Source organism: Dermacentor albipictus, chromosome 1, assembly GCF_038994185.2.
Source record: "Dermacentor albipictus isolate Rhodes 1998 colony chromosome 1, USDA_Dalb.pri_finalv2, whole genome shotgun sequence".
Lineage (NCBI taxonomy): Eukaryota > Metazoa > Arthropoda > Arachnida > Ixodida > Ixodidae > Dermacentor > Dermacentor albipictus.
In genome coordinates, this window is record NC_091821.1 from 222,759,847 (window position 1) to 222,785,923 (window position 26,077).

The window sequence follows — 26,077 nt, forward strand, 5'->3', positions numbered from 1 at the left end:
ATTCGGTGGCGGTGTGAACGTACGGCTTCGCTCGCCGCGAACGATGGGCGACCGACGACGCGGGGGGGGGGGGGGGGGGGGGGGTGTAGAACGCGTCAGGCGCCGGAGCACCGGAAGCGATGGCTAGCGTCGCGGCTTCGACGGCGCACTGACCACGTGCGAGCCCCGAGCACACCGCCGACGGTCCGCGGCGGGGAAGAGCCACCGGCTCGCGACGCCGAGGAAACAAGGGAGCCGCTTTGAAGAGCGCGCGGCGCCAAAGGGCGAGACCTCGGCGGCGCGCACCGGTGCGTGCCGTGCGCGTCCATGGGAGCGCTTGGGCAGATGAGCCGCGCAGGGGGCGCGAGACACCTTTTTCCAAGGCCGCCGGTTGGCTGCCGGCGGAAGGGGCGCCATCGCCACGGCGATCTGGAGCCGCCGTGGCGCCATGTTTCGCCCCGAGCGGCAAGCACGGCCATGAATTTATGCAACAGTTGCCCAGCTTGCATACAAGCTCGATTGCGGCCAGAGGTGAGGAGGAAAGGAGGAAGGCGAGCGTATGGGGGGGAAGGCGCCACGGAGGGAGGGCGAAAAGACTGCTCGAAGACAGAGCCGTAATTTGGCTCCTAGGTTTTACACGCCATATACTCTTTGATTGCGTATCCTGACGAGGGCCTGTTTACGAGAAGGCGCGGGGTGGCAGGGGGGAAAGAGATAATGATCGCATGTCAGTCCTCAGTCGGGGAAACTCGTGTGTGATTGTCTGCCGCCGCCGCCGCCCTGAGCGACCCGCAGACAAAAAAAACAAGGGGCCTGGTCGCATTGTCGAAATAATTTCGGGTAAACGACAGCTGTAATGGTCACTTAACGTGGCAGTCTTTCAGAGTGGTCCGTGGCGAGACGGCGAGCGGGGCCTCTCGGCGCCATGTGTTCCTCGGAATCGGTCGCCTCAGTGGCCGGCTGATTGATAGATTGACTGCATTTTCTTTTTAAACGCCCAAGAGCCGCGGACGTGACGCTGTCGCCCACGAAAGGTGCGGCGGCACCTCGGGTCGACCCGTCAGGCACGGCGCTTCGATCGCGCCCGCCAACGCCCCGAACGTGGCCGGCGCCGCCGCTTGCCGGTGCGGCACACGTCGGGGAGAAGTCGCATCGCCGTGTGTGGAGAAGGCGGCACGCGTATAACATCTCGCCCGGGGGTGTGCGAGTCGTTAGGGCAATGGCGGAGCCAAGCCTGTCAGCCTAAATTCGATCGCCGCCAAACTGTGACAACGCGTGCGAAGCGACGAGAAAGAAATGCACTCGGGTGCGAAATTTCAAGCAACATACAGCGACCGTAAAATAAATATTGGCATCACCCGAGCACGAATTGAAGTTGTTTTTCGCTGAACGGCATGTTAGCAAAAAGATATGATCATGGCGCTCTTTGGTCACATCTGGCCCTAGCGCCATTAAACACCACACATCATCATCACCATCACCATCATCCGGAAAAGAATGTGCGCGGAAATACACTGGCTATTAGGCTCATATACTATAGCAGTCTATGCCTATGTATATCCGTTCTAAGGGAAAAATGTTAATTGATTGATTGATTGATTGATTGATTGATTGATTGATTGATTGATTGATTGATTGATTGATTGATTGATTGATTGATTGATTGCACACTGCTGGCTAGTCCAGAAACCAGTCTGGCACACATAGTACGTATAATACCATAGTTCAGCAAACTGGAAGCATGCATATCTTATCTCAAGTGAAATCTGCCGTCGTTTACTAAGTTTATACACATGCTGATCTGGATGACCAATTGCTGCTTCACGTGATAAGACCATAGTAAGCAGGTGAGCAAGCCTTTGAGTTATTTTAAAGGAGTTTGAAAGTGGGACGAGGCAATCTATTATACATATGCCTGAATCAACTTATTTCGTTTTTCTTCTGTTGTTTACATAATTCTCATATTAGTACTTAAAATTGTGAATGTAGCCTTTTTGCTTTTGTTTTTATTTTGCACCTCCACTGAAGTTAACAATTGCTGTCCACTTCGAAACAAGAACAGTAAATGCGGGAAAAACACCTAACCCATTCTTTCTTGTGCATATGGTGCCGGAGATATATGAACAAAAACAAAAATTAAAGTTAAGTTGCGGCTGTTACCAGAAAAAAACCTGCAGATATAAGGTAAGCTCGTTAGATACATTACGAAGTTAAATTTTATAACTCTTTCACTTGATTATTCAGGATTTGTTCTAAAAGAGTCCCGCTACATCGGGTTGTATAACTTTTCACTTACAGATCATCAGGAAATGCGGCGTAGGTTGAAAGAGGGCTGATTTTTCTGAAATAAAAGGAACACGTCTCAGAATCCTTGCTGTGTTCCAGTTTTTTCAAGTTCAACGTTCGCTCACATTACAAGTGTTACACAGAGGTTGCATTTTGAAAAATACACTTTAATTGGAGAGCAAATCGCGCAAGCGATGATAGCGAGATTTTTAAAAATAAACGATAATAAAGTGCATTGCATCGAGCTTTAACCATGATAACTAATTCTCCCGGGAAACAAAACAAAACCACATAACATCTGCGCCTGAATATGCAAACTTAAGAGCGAGACAAAGCAGGGTGCATCTATATAGAATGCATACGTCACGTAGATAAATTAAGCTATTGCATTCTAAGTGCCGTGGCCTTGCTGTAATACCAGGCCATAAAGAATAAATTACGGCACACTGTGCCGTAAATATGCTCACGTAAAAATGCTCACGTAAAAATTTATCATTGTTTCAATCAATATAAACGCAGCCAGTATGACACTCAGCGTACGTCATATCGGTCCTCGCTGCCACGCCAGGAGGCGTATAAGGCCCATACCCCTCATCTGGCTAGCATGTAACTCAACACGAACCTCTCGTGTCACCGCGCTCAAAATAAGTGCAGCATTTTTCTATAAATAGCTAACAACATAAGTAACTCGACAGCAAAAATAACGACGATTGCGCTTATTAACCAGCGCGTTGTTTTTCATATTAAATTAAAGGGCGTCATCAGCTGGTGTGCTTCACGTGCAGGCGCAGAAGAATCTTGCGACTGTCACACTAATAAAGCAAGGTGACTTTATTTGGTTGTTTCGGGACCTATGTATATTGGCCTGCAAGAAAGTATACGCAACTAAAGCAGTATCAGTCATGGGGCCCCACCTCCGCCACTATCATCATGATCACAATGACTATCAGCATTAGAGTTGCTTTCCCAGTTCTCTTGCATTGTGCCAGCGCGAACAACAAAAAGCAAAGGCAACAAGTCGTGTATACAAACGCACAGGAAGACTGCTAATATGAGTATAAGTATTCGCACTTGTATTACTAATAGTATAATCAATATGACTTCCTTCCCCTTTTTTTCTTCTTTGTTTGGTGCTTAGGCTTCTATTGTTTCCGGTTTCATTGTGAGTAAAACGGTGTTTGGTTCTGAGATTGATGCTTCCCTTGCTGACATCGTTGATGATTTGGCTGGCTCATTGCAGAAAAACTTTCCTTAAAGGGTTATTTGATCATCGTTGACGGCGTCCTATATGAAACTCAGTGGGTTTATAGCTGTAATTAACTTATTACATGTGTAATCCGTTGCCATTAACTCAACATATTATCAATTCGGACAGACAGGCAACGTATTTGTTGGAAGAATTTAAAATTTTTCAATATCAATCAATCCCCCAATCAATGGCCCGCGTCCTTGTTCTGCTGATTTCTAGAAGAGCATTTCACCTCACGGGCACGTGACCAAAGCGGAGGACAGGGTGAGCAAAGCAGGTACAGTTCTGCGTTGTAAGTATATTCCAACGTGACGACCGCAGTAGAATAAGATGTTTAGCGTTTATTGATTGTTTGCAGGCTGCGCGAATTTGGGGGAGGGGTGAACACCGAAAGCTGTTTCCTTTCTTTTTTTATTTTTTGACGTGCGGGTATCTAAATTGAGTGCCACGAGCCGCTTGTGACCAGCAGATTGATGTTGACGCGATATCGGTCGCTTGCTCCGGCAAAATGAACGCACGAACGCCGTCCACGCGTCCCGAGCGACGGCACGCGAGCGTGTTTTGTCGCAGCGCCCAGTGGGCGTGCTGCGGGTTCCAGGCACGTCGTGTGGTCGCTTTTATGCCCGAACACCCACCTCGGCACGCCAGACGCTGCTGGGCTTTTTCGCTTTCGCGAAAATGAAGAGGCCTTGCGCGCAGCCGTACGCTGACGCCGACAGGGCGCGCCGCGGCCACAGTGCTCCGAAACGGGATCGTGATTAACGGTGCGCTCCCGCGGGAACATTCCGCTCTGTCGTTTGTGCGGCGTAAACCGCGCCGCACTGGCCGCCCGACTAGAAAGCGGCCAAGGAGTGAACAGCGGTGCTGCCAGCTTCGGCCCCGCGCCAGAGCCGAAGCTGGCATGCGAAGCACCGCACGTGTGCGTGTGTGCGTACGCAGAAGGGGAGCCCGCGGTGCTTCTATCGCATGCACGCTTATTGCTCGGGCTTCGCCAACTCCCGATTACGTTTCAACGCACGCTCGGCTCGCGTAATTAATTTGCATTCTGAGAACCTCCGAAAACGATAATTAATGCGCTCCATCGCAAAACACGGAGAAGGAGCGAGAAGAAAACGTACAGCGGCGACGACGAAGGAGGCGGCAGGCGAGGAGGAAATGAGCGCGACCAAGCTGTGGCCCACCGCAGACACCGGCGCACGGATGCCTCGGGTCGATGGCGCCAATCGATGGCACGCATGCGCTTCTCGCCCGCGCCCCGCCAGCCTTAATTAACGCCGTAAGTGTCCGCTTAACTTGCTTCTCTGATCTGGGCCGCTCTGGATGCGTTTACAGCTGCGAGCGTTACGCTGTTCGCAGCCGCACCTGCAGGCTCTAACTCAATGAAGCCGCGCGCTGCTCCGGCCTGTGGAGCGATGCGAGACGCTGGTTCCCCCGCGGAGGAAAAGCTCCCCTCCACCCTGGCCCAGCTTCCCCGCGGGAAACGAAACTCGGCGAGACGACGACCGGCGCGTTTCTCGGCCTGATTAGATGCTGCGTGTCTACGGGCTGCGAGGCCAACGAGCGCTCGACTCGATGACCGACGAGCGCCCGGTCGGCCCCGTCAGCGTGGGGATACGTGCGTCAGCGCAATCTCGGGCAGTCGCTGAGGGAACACACGCACGGCGCTAGTGCAGACTGCGGGGCTACGGGCAATACCCTTACCGCTATCGTCAGCGAACGTCGCCAGTAATTTTGGCACAAAGTGCGCCTGTGCTTGGTACACTGATTCACCGAGACTCGCTGGTGTTCTCCGTACGAGAAAGTATATATAGGACCCGTATATACCTTCAAGCATCATATAGGGGATAGCGTCATGCAGCGCTACCCGATCGCTTGCGACCTGGCCATAACGACGCCCACGACGTGCTGAAACCGAAATGAAGCGTTAGTTGTGCCGGTACATGCATTCGTTCTCGTGGAGTGTTTATGCCAGCAATTCCTTTTAAAATATAACCAACTTAAGAAAGAGAAAAAAAGACCACACTATTTTATGTAATGTTCACCACAGGGCAATGTAACAGGACAATGTCATTTGCGAACCACTGGTTAGGGAGACATTCTCCTCTAATCTTTGCATCTGGTCTATCCCAATCTAGCACCTTTAACAATCTTTGAAAGCCTGCAGTGAATAGAGATGTACAGGGATTGTGTCTCCTTGGCCGATACCTTTCTTAATCAGAAATTTCTCACTTGTGAAGAGTAATGGTAGCTTATGGAATCCGTGCAGGCGTTCTTGAAGATCGCGTATGCTTCCTTTACTTCTTGACTTTATACACATTGACACCATAACTACTGTTATCTCTACTTAATCGAACGTCGTTTCGTAACTTACTTTTTAAATACGACAGCTAGTTTCGCAAAAGTCGCACAGCGGACATTTTTCTCGCCTGTCCGCACTGCTGTTTGTCACGAACACGAACAAATGACTTCACTCAATGCACTGAGCGTTATTTTACTTCGTTGCTGCAGGTCGTATCGTAACATGGTATTTTAAGATCCCCGATGACTAAACAAGTACGCCAACACTATAATCGAAGTGGAAAGCTTGAGTTATTGACCTTTGGAATGTCTACTTATTACTTGTTTAATTTTTGTGCGTGTGTGTGCTACAGAACTTTAGCTTGACTTGCAAAACGTGGCTTGGCTGTTCCTTATTCTTTCATTTCTTTTTCTGGAGCAAGTATTTCACTGCTTAAGAAAGCGAGCCAGTCTTCTCTGCATGTATGACTGGGTTATCATCGGCTATATATATATATATATATATATATATATATATATATATATATATATATATATATATATATATATATATATATATATATATATATATATATATATATATATATATATATATGCGGCGCACTTTGACAATGCATATTTCGTAGAGGGATCGATGTTATGTTGATCTTTCCTTTCGTTCCAGCTATACGCGCCGACCCTAATAAGTGGCACGCGTCACTTCGCGCTATATATCCCCCAAGAGCGTTCGCACGACTTCGCACGTGAAACTTGTTGCGAAGCCTCGGAAGTAGTGACCGAAGTTCGCGTTCGACCACTATATATAATTACCAAATAAGGTCACTTCAGGCGTGCAAAATGACGACATGTTGCTGTTTTGACGACAGAGTTGCAGGCATGCTATAGGTCATGATATATATGGTACGCATGAAGACGCCACACTAGGGGTGCTACTCATGGCATTGTCAAAGTCCGCCGTATTGTCGAAGTCTGTAATGACGGCATTTTCGAGCCAATCAGAGAGGCCGTAGCAGCCCTTTGGGCCAATAGGAGCTGACAAGATGGAGACTCTCACAATATGGCAGAATTCGACAATGCCCTGAATGGCACCCTATAGGGTTGGTGCACAGCTGTATCCTGCAGTGAAGTCATGGATGCTCGCCCTACAGCAAGTCTCGGTTGCCTCACGCTGCCATATTTCGGCGCACGAGTGAAGTGCATGCGACATATGCGAGGAGAGATTGCTGTGCACTTCACAAAACCTTAATTTGTGCGTATTTGCGGCGGACGTATATACGGCGAACCTAACTGTTATCTTAAAATATCGTGTACTATTTCAGTAATATGCGCATATTCCCAAGCCATAGATGGGTTATGCTAGGCTTTAAGGCGAAGTTTACTTTCACTTGCATTCGTGTAGAACTGAAAGTCCTTGAGCTCTTGGAGTAAAAGGTGACTTTTCGTCATCCCTTTCACTTTGTCCCTGATGAAGTCAACCCATACAAGACTTCCAAGCAGGAGATCCGTCAAAAAGAAGCGCACACACTTTGTCACTCTTAACACGTCATATCTAAGATCCAAAAATCCACTGCCTACTTGCCGTGCGACCACTACATTGTGCATGCTAAATTCCATGGTAAGTGGAGAGATGGCGAGGAATTGTGAACTATTTCGTGATTTCTATGCTCCGAGAGCTATGGCAGTTCGGTTACATGAATAAAGAATAGACCGTAACCTGACTTTCGTCTCTTCCTTTTTGTTTCTGCATGGTGGCAGTGAGCAGTCCAGAAGAGGAACGCGGAACCTTAGGCAAGATTACAAGGTACGCACAATGGCATCAGGAATTCAGCTCCGCTAAGGTGGTACTGTTGCTGTTCTTGTTCTGTCGTAAAATATCTGCGAAACGAAACTATACAGCCTGGTAATCAATCCCACCTTGGCTTCGCGTGAGACGTTCATCGTGATGCAACGGCGGCAAAAATCTGGTGTCCTTTACATGCGGCCTTCACCGTGATTGTTGTTCTGTGACTTCATGAGTGATTTTATTTAGCGGCGAGCTATCCTCCGCATATCATAGTTGGCACTTGCTTCTTAATCGGTGCCACCAAAAAATAGCGCAGCGCTTACAAGTCCGTGTACATGCACAAGCTGAAATTTGCCTGCGCGTCGCCAAAAAACATAGCGCACAGCCCGTGACAAGCGCTTCAATGAATGCTTCTAAACTCCTCGCGTGCCCGAAGCGCATTTATCAGCTTTAAATGTTTACGTAGCTGCTCTTTGTACAATTTCTGGAAAAGTCGCCTGCCGAATGTTTTTCAGCCATTCCGCAAGGAGCGACATCTGCCGCCGCGACATTTTCAGGCCTCCTATTTAATCACGCGTGGAGTTCCCAAGGTCAGGAGAGCGCGAAACACTGTTTCGATGTCTGAAACTCTGGAGCAGCGAAAATATTACGGGGTCCTTAGCACGCTGTCCAACGGCAAGTTCGGTCATATGCCCACTGTAACGTACTTCGGAACTTCTGACAAATTGTAAGTCATATATCTACTGAAAACGTCGCATCGTGAAATTGAATATGCTTGAGGCTCTATATACATGATAGTTTACCGCTCCAGTGCACGGAGGCCTTAGAACTGATTTCATGGTGTACAGATGTTGAAGTTCCTTTATGTTTTTATTTCTGAAAACACCATATCACGCTTTTAAATGCAAAAATGCATTTGTGTTTTCTGCGTGCCTCTCTCCGTAATTTGAACAATCGCGCCTTGAAAACATCTCGCGACGTGTTTGGGCCTATACTCTCGCAGAAAGGAAAATTGAAGGCGCCACTCGAGATAAAGAGCAGTCTGGTCGCACTTCCTTTTGTTCAGCATGGCACAGGCGTTTTGCTTGCTTGTACACGAACACGACTCGCTATGAGCACATGTTATGGCAGAGTTGCCACTTTCTTTGGCGCCGAGGCAGACATTCAAAACCGGTCTTTACACTGACTGACGACCGATAAAAGGGACGTCGACTGAGATTACGGAGCAGGGCAGCGGAGGGAGGGCAGCGACATGAGTCCGGCATTGGTCTTTCGGTTTGAACAAGCTCCATCTGTCCGTGCGGTTTACGAGCCGGTAGCTTTCGTTTCACGCAGCAGGTCGGTCGCCCGTTGCCGCCGACTTTTCCCCGTCTCGCAGGTCGTGAGGGGGGGGGGGGGGGAGCGAACAGTAAACTCTGTAATTCACCAGCAGCGTCTACCGCGCGAAGAACAGCGCCGACAGGGCGCGCGCGACGGTCCTGCACACACGCACCGCTCAAAAGAAAACCGCAGTAGTCGGGGGGAGGCGGAAGGGCAGCCCGTCCGAACAGCACCAGTCCGCCCATTCATCCGCGCTACGCGCTTCTCAAGGCTGCCGTAATGAAACGCTTTCTCGACCTATGTCGGCGGGAAAAGCCCCTTGACAGGCAGCGAAAGTACCGAGGCAGGTTGTATTCAAATCGGACGAGAAACGGAGCGCACCTTTTGCGGCCGAAATAGGTATCATCACTAGCGGCGATTCCGTGAACACTGGCCGCCGGAACGGCCCCCACCCGCGGCCATTAGCGCTCACTCTCTCCCCCGGAGGATTCTCGGCGCACTGACAGCAGCCGCGGCCGCAATGACACACGGGCCGCCGCCTGTGAGAGAGGGTCTAGCAGCGCGGCGTTCGAGAGGGGTGGTGGCATACGGGGCCCCGGCGCCGCGACGGGCGCCCCCGCGTCTGCGGTCCAGGCGCCGGGACCTGCGCTAGATTAGAGAGCCGCCCGGTTGCCACTGCAATCAGCGGCGGCCCGCGAGCCCCCGGTCCCTCCGCCGCGGCCGCTCCCTTTATGCAAATGTGCGACGGCGCGCTGCTCGACGCGCTTCCGCTCCCGCTTTTTTTTTTTCAGGCGCTTCTCAAAGACACTCGCAACGCAATGGCACCGCCGCAGCATCTTACACGTGACGATGCGAGAGGCGCGGAGTAGGGGAACAAGAGGGCACGGCGGGAACTTGCAGAATTGATACCGCGAGAGAGGGCGTACGTATAAATTCTCGCTCATAACAGGTGCATTAGGTCAGCGGGGATGCGGTACCGACTTTCGCACGAGCGCAGAGTGCCTTTGGGCTTGAGCAAGCTGTACATCGCGTAATTTTACAGTTTTGACATGCTGTTGTGTCGTACCGTGCAGGCCCTGGTTTCTTCCTTCTGGTCGCAAGAGAGGCGGTAGGCCACACAGGGCCTTGGTGTATCGGTATGTGTATAACTTATAGCGACGGTAAAATAAGTGTTTTATTTACAGACCTTTTGCTTCACAAGAATGATAAAATAAAGAACACCAGCAGGAAGAGCAGCTTGTCCTCTGCAATGTAGTGCTTGACGCTGCGAGGATTATAGGAATCTATAAAGGCGCGCTCACACTAGCGGGAAAGCGCACAACGCAGGACGTTTCCCGCACGCCGCTTCCCGCACAGACCGGTTTTTCTCCCGCAGACAGGCTGCTCTGCCGTCCCGCAGAGCGATGGGTCCTGTACCTATTTTTGCCGTGCCGCTGTCGAGAACAGCCAATGGGGGCCGACCGTGAACCGTGACGTCGGTCCCTGTTCAGTGACCCCGTCGGCGGAGGCAGGAGGCTGCGCGCGTGCTGCGGGACACTCGGCGCGCTGTCCTGTGTGTTCCCTTCTGTCATCGTCTTTTTGCGCTGCCCCTTCAAGATTAACATGCGACTCGAGGATTTTGAGCGGTTCTTGGAGTGTATTCGCTCATATCCTTTTCTTTATGATAAGATGCATTCCGAATACAAAGACACGGATGCCAAGATGAACCGTTGGGAGTTAATAGGACTGGAGTTCGGCCTGACTGGTAAGTTTATTTCGTTGTGGAGTGTCTAGTATACGGTGTCGACCCCGGTGTCGGTCAGCATGAGGAGAGCTAGCAGACGGTCAAGACGACCACGTGGGAAATCTGGTGTCACATGACTATCCCCTTCCCCTCTCTGCTCGTTAGGGTCCTCCCTCAACGCCTCCTCTCTCTACATTCCAAGAACCGCAGCGAGAAAACGCGCGCAGTGTGATCGTCATTCCGCGCAGCTGCGACGCAGCGGCGTCGTTTCCGCTGTGCCGCTGCGGGAAGTCTCCCGCTAGTGTGAGCGCGCCTTAACATCCCCGAGAACGGTATTGTACGACGTTAGGTATATATAGTACACGGTTAAGTTGACTCGTAAAGGCCGATCCACACGACGGACCAAATTGCTCTTTTGGAGCGCGGTCCGCGCATCACGTGATAGGACGTCACCAGTTCCTACGTACCGCCGTTGGCCCGCGCAAGACCGCGGCCCTCACGGTCCAACAAATCGCCGAGGCTTTTCCCGATTTCGTTTTAGCGGCGGACCGCACGCAAACCGCAGCGATATTGGCTTAGCCAACGAATGTTGTCCGGCAACAGAGTGTATTCAGCCAAATCCAATCTAGTTTTCGGCTCAACAAAAGCCAGTCAAGCCAGTCGTTTCATGTCCGCCGTTCCACCTACACGTGCGTGCAGCAGATATATTTTTTAAACACCGTGTGCTCTTGGAGTGACGAGGAGGTTTTTTCATTTTGTATACCTCGTTGAGCAGTTCCTGGCTTTGTGGGACTCGAGCCGGTATGATAACAATGATAACACTCTGGCCGAGAGTGTAGCTGGTTGGTCTGCTCTGCTGTCTGCTATGGCGGTCCGCCGTGTGGATGTGCTCTGCGCCGGACCGGACCGCGGCGGGCCATGACGTCGAATCACGTAACCGAGCGGCCCGCGGACTTGGTCCGTCGTGTGGATCGGCCTTTATACGACGAACTACGCCTATAAAGCGTCGTTCCTATGCGTCTTTTTCACAATCCACGTCTGGTCCTAACTGTAAAGGGCCACCATATTCGACGAATATAGCCTTAAGCCGCTTTTGATACCTATCTCGGAGTTATTGTGCAGTTTCTTTGAGAAAATATCCACGACACATTTTCCTCCATCGGCAGTTTATACACAGCACACAGCGACTGGTTTGAGTTTCCTCTACAAAGCGATCAGATAAGAAGCCAAGAAGGCGCCGAGGGCAGGTTGCGACGACATGCGTGCTCGCGCCCCTGCGCAGCTCGAGGGCGACGCTACACGTGGGCTTATATGCATGCGTAACGACTTCGTGACGTGAAACTTCACTAGAAGAGCGAAGGAGACGCTGTGGGGAAACTCTCCCAACATAGTTTCTTTGTCGTCAGATCGTAAAAAGAGACGTGCGGAAAAAGGATCGCTGCAGAAATCTTGGGCCCAAATCGTTCTGAAGCGCAGGAAGGAAAGAAGAAAGAAAAGGAATTGGCTCGCAGCCGGCTCTCTGGCGGACGCGCAGCGCATATCCATGTGTCTGCAAGTTGCTCGCACACCTGTTCGGCACGGAGTTACAAACGATCTGCGTGCTGATATGGCGAGCACCTTTTGCAGCGCGGCTGCGCCCGTAGTCGTGGCAAAGTCCAGCAGCGTCCTCGAGCCCCCCTCGAACCCAAGCCTCCTCGCACTGTCCTATAGCACTGCGGCGGGACACGCGCGTCCATTGTTCGCGGCGCCGCGCACCTGGCGCGTTGTTTGCGCCTGGCCAGCGCGCACGCGCGGCGAAGCGTTTCGAGAGGGGCGCCCGCGCGAAATCTGGCGCCTTCGTGAGCACGCCGCCGCGCCGATAAGCGCGCCGCGTCAATGGGGTGGAGTTTCTGGGCGCTCATTAGGGCGCGCGCAATCGTGCCCGTGCCTCCCCGCACCGCTCGCCGGGTACCCCGGTTCTTCGGTGCGGCCGGACGCCCCGGGACGGCCCCAGACGAAGCGTCGTCGTCTCGGCAAGGGGCAGGCCCCCTTGGCCCTCGTTTTAATTGGCGCACGAAAAACGGCACCGAGGGGAGGGGACGACGGCTCTGTTGCTTCGGCGGCCGACGCGGCCAAGGAAAATAAACGCCGGCTGGTCTCGATTATCCTGAATCGGCCCCGGCCATTGCAATGATTGGTGCCCCCGACGGCAGTTAAAATTCCGCTCAGGCGTTCTTCGCCGTGTAAACGCGACTTTTCTCGAATGTATCATTCATGGCTGCCAGGCTCTCCGCCCAGCTAGCTGCAGAGGGGAAGAGCTCGTCCGTCCCCCCTGGCCGCTGACCGTGGCGAGCCTCTTTAACGTCCCGCTCGTAAAGTCTTGTCCGCGCGCGCAGGCTCGTTGCATGCGACGCGCTTCGTTCTCTCGCTTCCTGGGCTCTCGCCACCACGCATATATATCAGTGCACGCGATTTGGCGTCAGTGTCTTGTCTGATAATAGTGGGCAGATAAAAGGAGCCAGCTGGTGTGGCGACAGCTATATAGCTCGTAAACGATGGTGTACAGCGCTGTGTCGCCTGAAACGATACTAACTTATGCCATCTATATAGCGCGCATTTCTTTTACTTTCATTCACTGCGCAATGTGTCAACAGACGCCCTGCAATCCTGTGGCCTTATACAGATTAGTTTCTTTAACTATTTCTACGATGCTGGGCATGTAGAACTCACGTAAAAAAAAAGAAGAGAAAATGAAAAGAAATGGTGAAAGTAGTTTACAGAAGCTTGAATACACAGTTCAGCCTTGCATAGAGCAGCTTTTATTTCTAAGTGACGGCTTGAAATAAAAGGTTGTTCCGTGGCAAACTGGCAAAAGCCAGATACGTGTCCGGTGGACAAAGCACGAAAATTTTGATGAAATGTCGAAGGGGTGCGATGTGCATACGCTTTCATACTCTGCTGCTTTTCCACTGGAATTAAGAGAAACAAATTCAAGTACAGGTACCCTTTCCGAAGCGCACGAGCGTGACCTGCAGAAGGCGACGCCTTAGTCGCCATCGGCACGGTTCTTGCGCATTTTGCGCGATTTATCGCACCGAGACGGCAGCCTGTTTGTTTTCACAATGGTTTTCCGCGGTGCCCGGACGCTGCGGCGGAGCGCGGTGCGCCTCTAATCCAGATTTATTGGAGTCAAACGCGCATTAATTTCCGCCAATGGTCACGTTCCGGCCAGCGAGAACGGAGCCCACAAGTGGCCCCTCCCTCGGCCGCGCGCCGAGCGCCGACACCCCCGGGAGTGGCTAATCACTCTCGTATATATATGAGGAGGCGCGCAGTTCTCTCTGTTCTCTCTCTCGGTCTGACTGGCGAAACGTTCTCTGTCCGCGTGCTCTTTAATCGGGCATTAATATTAGCTTTGAATCGGCGCGCGGAGCCCTCGCGCGGAACGAATTAATTATTGATTGCGCGCCGCGAAGAGCGCGCCGCTGGTTTCGGGGCCGCACACGCCCGATCGACCTGCGCGCCCGCTCGGCGCCGCCTGTGGCGAACGTGAGTCAACTGCAGAGATATGCGGCGGGTCACGACGTGCCCCTACCTCCTGAACCCCGAGGCCTCGGTGTGCTCAGTTGGGCCACGCGCACACCGGACCCAGCGCGAGCATTCTGTCGCACTATATCCGCCTAAAAAGGGCTCAGTTGTACGCGCGCTTCTCCGAAGACGCGCGCATGCGTCACCGACGAGAGCCGAGCGCGTGTGTGCCGTTATGTACATGCACGTATGGGGGGGGGGGGGGACACCGGGGCTCGTAACCGGCCTCCCCCCTTCCATAACTTTTTTACAGTTACTGTTGGGCTTGTTGGTTGTATATGCGTAGCTTAATTATAGCAACGCACTTGAAAAGCACGCACGCACATACAAGGCAGACACAAATCGTTTCCTATAGAACAAAACGCTTTGTGTGCGAAACGCTATATGGAAGGAGAGACGGAAAGCTCCGCTGATGGACGCAATCGGCAAGGTTCTAAAAACATGCTGAAATCAACCAGCAGCTAGCCGCTGGGTTCGTCTCTGCGGGGACCATAGTCCTACAGTCGCGGAATAAGTTATCAAAGAAATATTTCCAGGTGCTTGAAGCTCCGTAATAGCAAGTATAATGCAGAACAGACCTCAAACGACGCTGCACGTCGTATCTGGTCTTACGTCCGTCTCTTCGTTCACGCTACATTGCTTGCTGTCATGGATGTGTAGTTAAGTCTGAAAACTTATCAGATTGCTACAAATCTGATATCGCCATGCTTTAAATGTAACCTATTCGATCAAGTCGTTTGAGCAAGTATAACGTTCAACTATATACAGAACTGGGACTGCGAACGCTTCGTTCAATTTGCGAGTTCACCGTAAAGACGAATAACGGAGGCTTTGCTGAAAGTTCATATATAGTGTAACTTGCGTCGAAAGAGAAACGCTATACATCGGTCAATACGGTCGCCTGTCGTTAATTCCACTTCGGTTAATTTGAATGTTTGCTTTATTCGAACGAATGTACTGCAATGTCTCCGGCGAGAAACCACTCAAAATCATACATTGCTTTGGAAGAAAAAATTGTTTAGTTCGGACACGAACACATGCTGCTTTGGTTAATTAGGCCCCCACCGGGCGTCCCCTCACGAGTGCAGCGGCTACTACGACGTGGAAAAAAAAAAAAAAAAGCGCACGGCGCTGCTGCTTCCCCAGGCGTGAAGATGTTTTATTTCACTTTTTCTCTACTTTTACTTTCAGAACTTTCAGCACATTATTTTCCCTTTCATGTTCAAAGCTGAGGCAGCGATTAAACACCTCGGTGCTCGTTTCCGCATATCGGTTGAGTTGTTCTTCAAGCGCAAGAAGCAGAAAGAAATCACGGACTGCCTCAAGCAATAAAAGTATTTTAATTGTTAGTTTAGTTGCCATTTGGTAATTCGAACTTTCGAATAATTCGACCAAATCTTGCCATCCTGCAAGGGTCAAATTAACGGTAGTCGACTATATACGTAACAAGCTATCCAGTATAAAAGAAACTGCAGGTGTCTACTGATGAGCATATGCATACCTACACGTCGCAACGTTTCAGCTATATGCACAATGGGCGCTCCTTAACATGTGTACCCCGCAACTACATTTGCACGCATATGAGGCGTGCTAAGAAACGCCTATGTGCTTCTTAAAGGCAGCGGCAGGCTCATTTTAGCCGCGGGGCGGTGGGGCACCATTGGTCGCTTTGCTAAGCTCTTGATAACTTTATTAACGCTTGTAACCAGGGCTCCGAACTATTTATACACAACACTTTGACAAAAGCCGAGGCATTCAGGTGCAAACAAGCGCCGGTTAATAGAACGACTCGAAGGTCTCCCCCTCCCTTCTTCGTTTCTAGAAGCACGCTCCAATGGGATGAGAGCATATAGGCGCGCAAATTGAGCGCCATCAAGGCGGGCCTGCACTTCGTCTTGGGCGCCGGCGGGCGAGCGCGGACATTGTATAACGCCGCGAAGCGTGTCGTTGAACACCTCCTAGCGTTTCTCGCAGGGGCGTTCACATTTCGCGTACATAACAGCCACGAAAGAAGCAGCGCTGCGCGCGGCCTGTACGGCCGCGCGCTGCTGTTCTCTCGCGGAACAAGCATTTTAAATGAGCGTTGATAAGCGGCCATTACCGAGCCCAACCTCCCGAATGAACTCGGTAGCCGCCGGCCGCTTCGGCGCTCCAGAACAAAGAGGAGCGGGCGCATAACGCGGCTCGCGCGTCACGTCCGCTGGCAGCGCTGGTGGAGACTTTTGGGAACGAACGAGCCGCGCCGCCTAAATGGCCCCGTCTGCGCGCGGCCCCGAGGCGCTTCTGCGCCGCGACTCGGGCGGATGCGAGAGCGGAGAAAATGGTGCCTGGCAGTTACACAGTGCCCATTTTATCAAGCCGGGTGATGTGGTGGTAAGCAGTTGTCTCTGCTGAGGGAGCGCACGTATAACTTGCATGTGCGCGCGGAGACGGGCGCGCGCTTAATAACACCGTGTGCTGGGCGGCTATTCGAGTGGCACCGGCGAAGAAGAGGCCCGAGATCGGGCGCTGCCGAGGTATACGGCCGCGCGCGTGATTTATGTGGCCCGCCGGTTCCGTCGCTGCCTGTCAGCCTTTAACAAAGTGGGCGCCGGTCTACCGCGCATTCGCATATATATGTGCTCGCCTTTCCCTAACAGCCGAATAAACGCTAGGCATTGCCACCGATGGTCATACAGTAAATGGCATGCCCTGACGCTGCTGCTGCTACGGCGGCTAAGAGCGCGTTGCGTGCCATCCGAGTAATCGGCGGCGCGCTTCGTCCCCACATGTGGGCGCAGCCCGAGAAAGCGCGGCTGCCATTCCAATTGTCCGCTCCACGGGAACGCTTGCGGTTCCGAGAGGTATTTGTTATCCCTAACGACCTTTTTAATAAGCGGTATAGAACGACTGCTGATGGCTGCGCTGCTGCCAACGAACGGCGGTGCCTGACCGTGAGAGTCCCACCGAACTTGCTTGTTGCCTTTCGCGCTTTATCGCGCTCTTTAGACGAAGCTGGCTTATACGGTGTGCGCACTTCTCGAGCGTGGCGAGATCATTGAAAAGATGCCTGTCCGCCCACGTGAGGAGCGGAGAGGAAGAAATCTGCTGCGCTTCCTAGTGGTGGGTGTTTTATTAGCCAAATTAGCGGACCAATATCAGACCCTGATATATCAGAAGCTCATGAATTGCTAATACTAAGCTCGCTTCTAGAACTGCTGACCTAGCGCGCCTTCCTTTCCGCGTAATTGAGTGTTATGCACACGGTTCCCTCGAAGCGAGCTCGAGTTACTTCTCCTTCGTGTTTGTAGCAGACGGTCCCGGAATGCGTGTCATCTTATTGCTGTATACAATGAATGATAGTGACTCTTCGTTTTTATACACTTTAAGTAGGCATTGTTTGTCTTCGTATTTAAGCTCGTTCGATGGGAATCCAGAGAAGTATTTTATTACCCTTACATCTGCAGACTTAAGCGATTCAACCGGCTGTGAACTCGTATGCTAGGACAGCAGTTTCTCCCCCGAGGACCCTATATATTTCAACTTGCGCAAAGCTCATACACCCGCGTGCAGCGTCCCACAACTGTATGAAAGAACAATGATGATGGCGCGATGACGAAGTACGGCGACGTCAATGGCGGCGGCATCACGACACTTCGCTGATCCACCCCTCTCAGTCTGCGTCACTCACAAAACTTCGCAAAAAAAGAAAAAGAAAAGAAGAGAAAAATGTGAAGCGCGAAAGTTGCGCGATAGTACGTCCCCATTCTAACTGCAGACTGACACATTTGTCGTATGAGCAGCTGCGGCGGTGGTGGGCAAAGATGTTTTGTCTTCGCTAAATGCAAGGGTGGGAGTACGAGCCTGAGGACAAGGAGGTGTCCTGAAGACGACGCCAGAACGGCATGATGATGACAGCTTAAAACTCGCAATTCTTTCTACAAGGGCAGTTATTCAATGATGAGACGCAAAATCTTGTTTTCTCACCGCACCATGGGCTGCTCGCGCCTTTTCTCACCCACGTTGAAGTATTGTGACCCTGGGGATCAATGCACGCGATGATCGAAGCGAGCGAAATGTTTTCAGAATTTTGCTTTTCAGGGCTCATATTCAATAAAAGCTCTAAAGCTAGAGTTGTTTGTAAGAGAAAATTTCCGCCAATACGCATGCTGGACATATTATGGCGAAGGTGGTCGGCCAATGACAGAAAGCACTTGCGAACCAAAAGCTTTGTGAATTTGGCCCCAGAAGAGCTGCCGCCTGTCTTTAGCTTCTCGAATGTTATTTCACAGCAGCAGCTTTGTATAAGCACGCTGAAGACTTTGCTTTCGCATTTACGTGTTTATCCAAATGAAGAACAAACAGAGCACCGATTTCGTCATCAATGCTTACTTTACTCCAATTTGGCTAGCGCTTCCGGCGCGTCGTCTACTTAATTTCTGCTTTCGGTCGACCTATACAAAATCTTGCTTATGTCGAACGCATTCATTTGCTACCACAATAAAGAAGACGCTTATCGACAAAGGAATGATCCAGTTTCCGGTTAAAGCGTCTTCTTTTACCGGTAACTTTACTGCCTTTTTCATTGGCCCGTATACTCTGAAACACTCCATATCTCAACTTTACTGAAAGAACGCTTGCCGCACTACTATATATGACGCGCTACCATGTGCTTATTATCGCTGGGCGCAGCGTGCTACTCAGATTGCACGGCGCAAGGCATGCAGTTTGGGCGACGTTGTTCGCCTCTGCTGGACAGAAATGTACGATGATTTATAAGGTTACCAGCCATCGTGTGACGAATAAACACGCACAAAACAACAACAACAAAAACTTTTCTTCCATATGTGTAAACAAACTTAACTCTAACCCAAGACCTAAAAACAAATTTTCCCTTACTTTCTAGAAAATAGCGTAGTCATTATTAGCCCGTCTACTGTAGACGTTTCGGAGTGAACGACCCTCTAGCCATAAGTTTTAGCGGCCATCTTGATGCTTGATAGTGCATGCGTTCTTCAGCGTGGGGTAAGAGAATTAAATGGAGGTACATATCCCATTTCCTCGCTTCGGTTTACTGTGTCTGGAACATTTGCACTCGCTGACTCATGTTCCACGGCTCTATGCGAATGAAGCGAAACAATCTAAGCTCTTCTTCCAAGAGGACACAACAATGGCTCTTTGGCCTTGAACAAGGGTAATTGTTTAAGAGTGTTTAGCGCGTGTGGGGGTTTCAAGGAACAGTAGAGACACATTCGCGAGAAGCTACGTGATTCATTAGAGGCTGTAATTCATTTCAGCCGCCTCTCTCCCTCTCGAGGCCTCTTCGCCATACTCGAGTGCGCAACCAAACGGCGCAACTCTCGGCGCAACGCGCACGCATGCACACGAGCTCGCACGCCGCCGGCGATCCTGCTGCGAGCGGGCAACCTATAGCGTGCCCGCTCCGGAGTGCCTGTGGCGCAGGTCTCTCTCAGCCGCCGAGACTGCGGCGACGCCGGCGGAGGAGACGCTCATCGGCCATTTGTCATCAGGGCAAATTGCGGCAATTAGAGGCGCCCCGGACGGCGCTGCTGCATTGGCCGTCGCGGCCGGCTGCCCGCCTGGTCACCGGTTCCTGGCCGCACTGCCGGCAGCGAGGCACGGCGGCCCCCTTTTTCTTGGCCCATTGGAGCCGGGCCACGGATGGGGCCCCGGGCGTCTCCGAGCGCACGACAGCTCGCAATTCGGAAGCCGGGCGCTCGCGCGCGCCGATAATGGTCGTCCGGCCGACCACGTAATTCGCGGCCCTGCCGCTCCGGCCATTGGCTGAGAAGAGTACGTGTGCAAGTCGAAGGCGCTAATGCCCGGCCTTTCGAGGCTCCGCCGCGGGACAGGTCGCGCGCCGGACGGAGAAGCGCCGCCGCGGCTGCGCGCTTTGCGTATGCGTTCTTCGGTCGCGACCGCATGAGCACCTTTCTCTTTTTTTTTTTTTGAGAGGAACGAAGCAGGAATCGCAAATTTCGCATGTTGCTGAATCTTGGCTATCGCTGGCTGCTGGGCTAGCGAAAAATTAAATTCAGCTACGCAACGGGGAGCCCGAATTCATAAAGCCGCTCCCTTGCTCAAAAACGGTTTGTGTTAGAGCACGTGCCGGCCAGTCATGACAGTGGAGACAATGAGGCGCCGCCTAGCTGTCAGTGTTTTCTGCGAACGAAAAACTTCGTCAACCCGGCCACTCATCCATTGGCGTTATGCATGACCTAAAACTTACATGTCCAGCAAGAACCGAAGGAAAATATTGCGTGCTATCTCGGGAAAAGAAGCTTTTCCACGTGAAACGGAGGGTCTGCTGTAACGTGGAACGCCCACCGCATGCGTAGGCGAAGCATCCTGCGGGTGAGGCCTCTCAGCAGGCTGCTTCCCCATCTGCATCTTCTCTAGTATATTATGTATAGTACATGCAATAATGCCCTAGGGAAACGGGAACGGGGCTCTAAAATTGTTTGCGCGATTGCAATGGGTTGGAGGACTGCAAAATATTAACAGTACCGTAGACAAATGAGCCGATATCAATTTCGGTCTTTCGCAGACAAGCCATTCAGATGTCCGTCGCACAAACCGTTATATTTCTCCACACGTCTGCGGCCCATGCGCGGGCTTTTTGGATCTGCATCAGAAGCATACTCGAGTGAAAGGGATCGTTTGGGTTAACCGCTACGATTCTCATATAGTTTCGAGAAGTTTTAGTGGCGCCTTCTGCCGAATGACGCTGGCAAAGGGCTGCGCTGCCGCGACGCGCGCGTTTCCTCGCTTCGTAATGCGTCGCCTCCTTGCTCGGCTGATCGTCCCAGCCAGCTATAATTTTAGAACCGGTGTGAGCGGTCATGTTCGTGCCTGTAATCTGTCGTGCCGAAATAAGCTGTCAAGAGACTTTACCTCTTCGGGCGCACTTCTCCCCTCCCCCACAGCCCACAGGCACACACGATATATATATATACATATATATATATATATATATATATATATATATATATATATATATATATATATATATATATATATATGTGTGTGTGTGTGTGTGTGTGTGTGTGTGTGTGTGTGTGTGTGTGTGTGTGTGTGTGTGTGTGTGTGTAACTTCTCCTACAGTTGTAAGTAATCAATTCGCGTTAATGATGCCTCACGTAAGAAAAGAACAGCTTAGTTCTTTCAGAGCGCCACAATGGTGACGAGCGATACGTCACGAACCTGCGCGAGGGGATTTCACAAAGCGTTCCGCTCATCGTTCCTATCTTTATTTCTCCTTCTTCGAGTATATTTCTTCGCGTCTTAAAGACATGTTAAGTAATAAGCCTGACGAACTCGTCCAACATCGAGTTTTCGTATTGTATAGGGGTCGACTGTATGCTATACGCTAGAACGCAAGGTCGCGACATTGTGCCGATGCCTTTTCTGATGCCACCCATCAGCTCGCTTTTCGCGCTTCGTTAGTGGCCAGAGTGACGCTCCACCCGCGTTAACAATGCAATCCGCTGTCCGTGAACGGTAAACGATAAGAGTCGCATACAAACGAGCGGAAGGGATCGCTACATTATACCGGCCCAACTCTACGCTCTGCACAACATGATAAAGCTATAACACGCATACATTTGCTCCTTGATAGTGAGCGCATGTCAGCGAAATTTTAAATTTTCGGCGCCCACGGTCGCTACGTTTAGCGGAATTATAGGTGAATTAGACATATTGCGTAGAATGTTGTGCTGCGACTAAATCACAGCATTATTTTTTAATGCATCCGGTAAGTTCTTACTTGCTTAAGGTTCCTCCATGGCGAAGGCTGAACTTTTAGCTAAACGATGCGACGATTTTCAACATGATTCACCAGATCATGGTTGGGCTGCTTGGTCGTAACTGTTATGTTTGTATGTAGAACCGGTTTTTAATCAATTGCGGCGTCCATTCGCCCTAAACTATTCCTATTGATTAAATTATAATTCGAAGGTATTATAAATAATAGTTTAAGAGTACCGCGCTGGGTGTCGAGAGTCGGTGTAAAGGAATGAAAATGCAGCGAACTCTGCTTCAAACATAGGAGAAAAAAAAAAGTGATTTTCCTTGATGGCGTTATGCGAGTGCCATTCCCTGCGCTAATAGCCTTGAACTACGCTTCAGCCGATGAAGAACCAAAATAACTCCATGAAGGTACCTGGTATATAGGCATTTTGCTTGTATCATGCCATCAGAGATATGATCATGCCACCATGCGCTGTAAGTGACCACTTTCGAATTGTATAGCTATCTCGATACCAACGTCAATACCCTCACTTAGACGGCCCCACCTAAGTGGCTGTGTACACTTATCCAAGTAGCGCTATATAACCTATATAGCTGTCTTTATTATTATTTTTTTTGAGTAGCCTTGTGCTTAAATTAGTAAGTTATTTTTTGTCAACAGGGAGTCAAAAGCAGGATGCGCTGGATTGAAAACCATTCTTTCTGTCTTGCAGATTCGTTTTATTTATTTATTTATTTGAAGTCGTACTAGCACTGACAACTGGCGGTCATTCTCTCCGAACATCGCGCTCTCGAGTCATGCCTATCGCGTTTCAACTGTTCTCTTCTTACTCGAAGCCATCTTGCACATGTCTCTAAGTGACCGAGTGTGCACGCCTTCTGCAGACCACCAGAAACAGCTCGTGTACTTTGCCCATCTGTTTGTTCCCACTAATTCAGCGCTGCCACAGACTTTCTTATGGAACATTACTGACGGCGCACAAGAAGCCGACACGGTAGCCCGTTCGTTCGCTTCGCCCAGCTGTACGGAAAGCCTTCGAGAGGCACGAGAAATCAGTCGGCGCATCGCGGCAAGCGGGTATAGTTTACGGCTCTCTAATCGCTTAAGGACCTGCCGCAGCCCCAGTAATGCGGTCGTTTGTATGCTCAACGGTCCGGACAAAAGCGGCAGATAATTAAGATAAGAAGCTGTTCCCCGGCGTTGCGCGCTCTCCGGGGTCCCTCTTTTCGCTATTTTATTTCTCTCTCTCTCTCTCTTCCGAGAAAGCCGTGTCACAAAACTGGTTTTCTGGACATTGCCGCGCAAAGACACTTTCGGCGAGAGGAGCAGCGGCGGCGACAAATGAAGAAAAAGACGGAGTGGACTGAGTCAGAAGAAGGACCGCTAGCTGCGCTCGTTACTTTCGCTCTAGTATCTTCGCGATGCTCCTTTCAATACTCAATACTATTGCCGCACGGCGCTCCGTATACTTTCGTCTCATCGAGAGCGAGTCGCCGCCTGCAGGCGTGTCGCGGGCATGTAGCAGAGAAGTCAGTGGGTATGCGCGCGATGGAGGCTTTGATGACACCGGCTCCCAGGTGGCCGCCTCAACTAAAAAGTTTCAAACAGTATCCTTGCACACGGTCGGCTGGGATCCTACCTGGCGGTTCTCTTTGAGGAACCGTGCGATTTTCGTCGGCGTCCTCCGCGCGGCCGACTGCGTCGCTCGCTATCGCCGGCAGCATCGGCTGCTTGCTCGGAGATTTGAAGCCGAAGGGAAAGTCGTCTCAGGATGGAACACTGAAAGAGTGTCTGCGCGGCCCAGATGCATGCGTAATGCCCGCTTTCCGCGGCTGTTTGAGCCTTGAGAAAGCTTAAAACGCAGTTCTCGTGTGATAGGTTGCCTGAAAGCTAAAGTGAAACAGACCATTTCTTTTTTGTCCATTCTGTCCGACTTCGGGCCACCTTGCGAAAACCAGGACAATACACAGGCCGGTCTCTTCCATAGTGCCTTCAGCCTTTACAAATAAGGGAACAGAGGGGCGAACCACTCGTTTCAACTGTCGTCATTCATTAAGGGCACCGATTGTGTGAGGGTAAATTTTTTGTTCTCTACAGTGCCTTTAGCACGAACCTTGAGGCGCTACAGTCAATTAGACGCTGAGTCTATCGATGCAATGAGAGCAGACGGAGCGTGAGAAGGGCGATATGCGATAGGAGAAAATTTAAAACGAACACTAGAAGGATGAAAATAGCGCGTCATATATTTACGACAACGACAGTCGCTTCGAAAAAAAAAAGAAGAAGAACAGATTCTCCACTTCTTGGCCCAGTATTGTCTAGAAGATAGAGCGCCAGCACTGCACTGATGGTAAGAAATTGGGCTCACCTCCACTTGGTCCTTCGATTCTGGAACCACGTTTTGACTTGGGCGTCGGTCATCTTGAGCTGTTTGGCAAGAGCTGCCCTCTCGGCGCTGGCGAGGTACTTCTGCTTGTGAAAGCGCTTCTCTAGCTCGCATATCTGCATGCGCGTGAACGATGTGCGCGGCTTTTTCCGCTTGGGTGGCGTCCGGTTCTGGTACGGATGGCCGATCCTCCGGGGCGGCACGGGAGGCATGGCGCTCGGCAGCCCGAATGGCACTGCAGTCACGAGAGGGAAAAAAAAAAAGAATATGCTCAACGGTGCCATACCATGCTGCAAGAAACGCCGCGCATTAGGCACCAAGCGCAGTTCATAACCACTCGCGAACACGGCGTAAACAACGTCGCAGCTTTAGGACAGATTCTCCGCACATATTTATCTGCGTATACGTTTCGTTTTCCACAGAGTTTCTCTTTACTGGTCTGAAAAATAAATAATAAAGAAATAAAAAAAAAACAAGAAAAGGAATCCAAAAGTCACCGCGAAGGTCTCTGACGGAGTCCGAGAAACCGCGCCCCGTTCCGGCAATCTGCGACGCCGGCGATGCAGATGCTCACTATTTACTGCCTCGCCATGCTCGAACTATTTCACCTGAAATCAGTGCACACTGCAATTGTGTCTTATGCTTTAAGCACTGGGTCACGTGTTTCACAGAGTAACTGACGATCATATCAGCGTTTCACTTATGGAGAGTCGTGCGTGAACACAGTTAGATTGTGTGTTCCATCTGTATACGTTCCACAGTTTCGACGTTCTGGAATCCAAATCTAAACTATACCTTCCCTGGCTTCTGGAACTACCAACAACTGAAATATCAGTAGAAGTGCTTAGCAGTAAAAATGAAGTACCAGACGCGTTGCCAGTGATGCAGTGGGCTTCACATCATCTATATTTGAAAGATACCAAGACTTCATTCATGTGTACACTGATGGCTCCGTAGCTACAGAAAGTACAACATCAGCATTTGACATTCCAGAGTTGCACGAAGAATATGCGTGTCGGCTGGGTCCTCTTTTGTCTTCAATGTCATCGGAGCTCGGAACCATTTTAGTATCCAACGGCTTCACCAAACTGTCAAAAACGCCACGAGAATGGGTCGTCATCACCGATTATGAGGCGGCTCCTACGTGTATTGAAAATGCCATTCCGGGACAAATAGACGCACGTGTATTCGTGTGGGTTCCAAGTCACTGCGGAATCAAAGAAAATTAAATGGCGGATGCGTTGGCAAAAGCGACTCATGACAATTCGGAAAGCTGCCTTATTCCCGCGTCAAAATTGCGGCGCACGGCGAATATTACGAAGCATCAACTGAGATCTGTGCGTGTCTAACTGGTTCACAGAGAGCACAAAGGGAGTAATCTTGTATGCAGTTGACCCACATTTTGAGTACCAGCTAGACCCCAAGCTTCCACGACACATCGACACCTTCTTACATCGTTTCCGCCTCTGAAATGCTTACACCAAGCACTTGCTATTTCTAATTAAGCGCGTGTCCTCTTCAATACATTCGTGCGGCCACAACGAGGAGGACGTATTCCAGCTGTTCCGCGACTGTCCCACAGAAAATAGACAAATACAGCGCCTAGAAAAATAACTTTTTTTTTTAGCTTGCCAGGGTGTTTGGCCCATGGCCATCAAAAGTGCATCACACAGTGCATCACGACACTTCTTTGAAGACACTGGCATTTGTGACAGTTATTGACTCTACTACATAGT

At 50.8% G+C, this 26,077-nt stretch overlaps 1 pseudogene; it reads right to left on the reverse strand.

The window, feature by feature from the left end:
- Positions 1-26,077, reverse strand: part of LOC135912046 (T-cell leukemia homeobox protein 3-like) — a 113,183-nt pseudogene that overhangs the window by 15,191 nt on the left and 71,915 nt on the right.